The sequence below is a fragment of the Myotis davidii genome, unplaced genomic scaffold (assembly GCF_000327345.1).
Source record: "Myotis davidii unplaced genomic scaffold, ASM32734v1 scaffold49, whole genome shotgun sequence".
NCBI classification, from domain to species: Eukaryota; Metazoa; Chordata; class Mammalia; order Chiroptera; family Vespertilionidae; genus Myotis; species Myotis davidii.
Genome location: NW_006300375.1, coordinates 1,408,012 through 1,412,141, shown reverse-complemented (window position 1 = coordinate 1,412,141; position 4,130 = coordinate 1,408,012).

The window sequence follows — 4,130 nt, the reverse complement described above, 5'->3', positions numbered from 1 at the left end:
AGAGATTTGAAATATCACATGGCAGAAGAAGAGTGGAGAAGTGGGGTGAAAATATCTAATCTACAATACAAAATTCACTTTGTTGCAATTACCAAATTCTCATCTAATCACAAAATCAGGCTTGAAGCTTAGTATCTTAACATCAACCTCAGATCCAAGTAAGCATCCTTTTGACCTGAAGACCTATGAACTAAAATAGAAGTAAACTGTTCTCCATAAATTATTAGTACAGGAGAATAACTGGAACAAACACTCCTATTTAAAAGGCGAGAAAAGGAATCATATAGTAGCTATTGTTCCACAGTAATTTTAAAATTCTGGAGGCCAAATATGACAAGGTTCACCTAACATGTGGGTAAGATATGTCCCTTGATCAGGCCCATTATCTACTTCCTAAAGTAGTTTCCCAGGCCATTATTCTCCAGGATTTTGGTTTTAAAACACAAGGTGTCCTTCTTTCATATCATCCACCTTGGTCATATTGAAGAATATAATCTTGGTGGTTGAGTAGCTTTCTAAGCCCACTGTGTCTGTATAGAGTTAGCGTACTAATGGTATTATTATATCTTGAATACTGAAATAATCTGTTGCCAATAGAGCTCTCTCAAAAATTCTGCAGGTATTCTATGTTTTTAATTCAAGTCAATCCCATAACCCACAAGTCTTTTTTATCTATACCTTTTCCTCTCAACTTATTTACTAAGACTTTAAATGTATCAGGTTCCTACAAACCATGCACTTAATCTTTATAGGATTGTTCTGGTCCAACTCAAAGAATCTACAAGGTACTACCTTAATTCTTTCAGAAGCCATTATCCTTGAATAGGTCATGCCTTAAGGCTTTGTCATAATAGTAGGATTTAATCTTTGTTCTGCATTTCAATGGCCCCAGTTTCGTTTTTCAAGGAAACAGTTCAAATAAAGTTATTTTTAGTAAGCACGAAACCCTGTAGTTCCATCTCTGCTATCACAGAAAACAAATTTTTGCAAAACTTTTGCCTTTTGCATATAATGGATCTCTAGTTTTCTAGTCTAAGATACATATTTCTTTGCCATTTGCCACTAAGCCTGTGGCCCATACATTAGTTTTTGCTTATGGTTGCTCCTTCTTCAAAGTACCAATTGTAATATATGTTAGGGTAGCACTAGCTGACTGAAAAAATTCCTAAAATGTGTTAAAAGTGACTTTCAATTTAAGAAGCAGGAACTTGTTATCTTGGCCTTCAGTTCAATAGCTAAATCTACTGCTTTGTATACATGCTATAGTATAGAGCTATTTTAAATTTAGATGTGGTATCATGTCCTTAAAATATCAATTAGGGGGCCAAATAAACACATGAAAAAATGCTTATCCCTAATCATTAGTGAAATGCAAATCAAAACCATAATGAAATACCTGTTACTACGGCAACTATAAAAAATCAGAAAATAAGTACTTGGCCTGGCCAGCACGGCTCAGTGATTGGGCATCTACCTATGAACCAGGAGGTCATGGTTCAATTCAAGGCCCAGGCAAATGCCTGGGTTGCGGGCTCCATCCCCAGTGTGGGAGCATGCATGAGGTGGCCAATCAATGATTCTCTCTCATCATTGATGTTTCTATATCTCTCTCCCTTTCCCTTCCTCTCTGAAATCAATTTTAAAAATAAATTAAAAGCCCTAACCGGGGTGGCTCAGTGGATAGAGTGTTGGGTCCCAGGTTCGATTCCAGTCAAGGGCATGTACCTTGGTTGCAGGCACATCCCCAATAGGGAGTGTGCAGGAGGCAGCTGATCGATGTTTCTCTCTCATCGATTTTTCTAACTCTCTATCCTTCCCCCTTCCTCTCTGTAAAAAATCAATAAAATATATTTTAAAAATAAATTAAAAATAAAACAAGTATTTGTCAGAATGTAGAGATATTGGAACCCTTTTGCTTTGCTGGTGGAAATGTAACATGGCACAGCCAATAAAGAAAATAGTATGCTAGTTCCTCAAAAAGTTAAACACAGAGTTATCACATGAGCCAGTAATTCTGCTTCTGGGTGTACAACCCCCTAAAAATAGAAGCAGGGATTTAAATAGATATTTGTATACCAATGTTTATAACAACGTTATTTACAAGAACTAAAGCATAAAAACAACTCAAATGTTCACTGACAAATGAATGGATAAACAAAATGTGGCATTAAAAAGAAATACAATTCTGATATGTGTAATAATATGGATGAACCTTGAAAACATTATGCTATATGAAATAGGCCAGACACAATAGGACAAATATTGTACCATTCTACTCATATGAGTTACCTAGAGTAATCACATTCATACGCACAAAAAGTAGAAAGGTTCTGGCGTTTGGCAGAGAGAATGGTGGAGGATGAGAATTATTGTCTATTGGGTACAAAGTTTCTGTTTGAGATGTTGACAAGTTCTAGAAATCAATAGTGGTGAGGGTTGTACAACAGTGTAAATGTATTTAATTCCATTGAACTATACATTTTAAATGGTTTAAGTGGTAGGTTTTATGTATCTTTCGTCACAATAAACATTTTTTAAAATAGCAGGAGTCCTGCAACAGCAAATCTAAAGGGCCAGCAACGTGAGCCAGCAACTGTGGAGCTCAGGTACTTGATGAAAGAACACCTTCCTGCGCCGAGAGAGAACAAAACATCTGGCAAGTTATGGAAAAGAGAGAAGTAACTCCTAAATAGTGTCATTCATTGAAATGAACACAAAATTCAGCACCCATGAATTTGCATCTGAGACTTAACTTGTAACTATATATTTTATGGAATCCAAAACAGTTACCCTTGGGAGCATTTTTGATCCCTTACTTTCAGGACATGCTTAAAAAAAGAGCTAGGAGAGGGGGAGAGAGAGAGAGAGATCTGCAGGGTCTATAATTCTCCCAGTTCTGCAGTTGGAGTTGTACTTCTTTTTATTATTCTTGTGACACCGTTGCATCCGTAGCCTAGTGTGGTCTGAGGAAATACTGGTTACACAAGCTGTTCACATTCCAACTTATATCACTGTTGTCATCAGCAGCACAAAGCCTTCACATTTCAAAGGTAGGGGTAAACAAGAGTGGAAACGTACCTTCCTGAAACTGCTGATAACTGCAAAATGACCCGTTCCATTCTCTCGTGACACCAGTAATTTCCATCGAGAACCCAGACGTTGACTCCGCTTTCCATCCATAAATTTTGCAGAAAGTTATAATTGTAATGTTTTAACAGAGGCAACATAAAATGTTGCTCTCTAAATTACAAGTGCTTGTAAGCCAATTGCTTGAGGCAAATGCACTCCTGGCATCAACAAGTCAGTGAAAGTTGATTGATAGAGGGGGAAAGCTGAGAGATGCTCCCGGTGATTGATAACCGCAAACACCTGTTCTGAAGGGCTAGCCACTAACAATTATAAGAAGTAATGAAGCAACAACAAATTTTATGTTCACTGCTGATTTCTTGACAACGTAATTATATCTCACTTGCTGATATTTTAATCATAGTGCTGGAGAACACCCATTGAGCCAAAAAGAAAGAATCAGGAAGACATCTATGTACACATGTGTCCATGTCTTTCAGCTATAACAGTGTATATGTAATGGTATAGTGGCCAATGTTTTGTTTTTTAGAGAAATCACACTATAGATTCATATCAACCCTTTTCATGGTCACACCTGGTTTTGTAGAGAAAGGTGTAGTAGCAATGAAAATTTACAGTAACTAATGTATCTTTGCTTCCATCTTATTTTAAAATCATTGACTCTGATACTATTTTTGTATCATTTTAAAAATAATGAAATAAAATTAAAGTTGCCAAATACATACGATATACAGTGTAATAAAAATTATCTATTCTTTATATACCTTTGGGCATTAAGTAGATCAGTGGTTCCCAACCTTGGGGAAAGCTTTGAGTCAAGAAAGCCAATTATAATGCAGCCTCTTTCTTAGCAAAGAGTACATCACAGGCGTGGCTTTCACCCTTTGTTGAAATATCTGTACTAAATAAGGTAGCAGCCAGTAAATACTTCCCACTGGACAGACTGGCTAAGAGAAAGTAGAATTTAAGAGGATATGTCTCCTAGAAGCCCTGCAAGCTTAAGGGACCTTCATTTAGAGCAGTGGTTCTCAACCTTGGCTGGC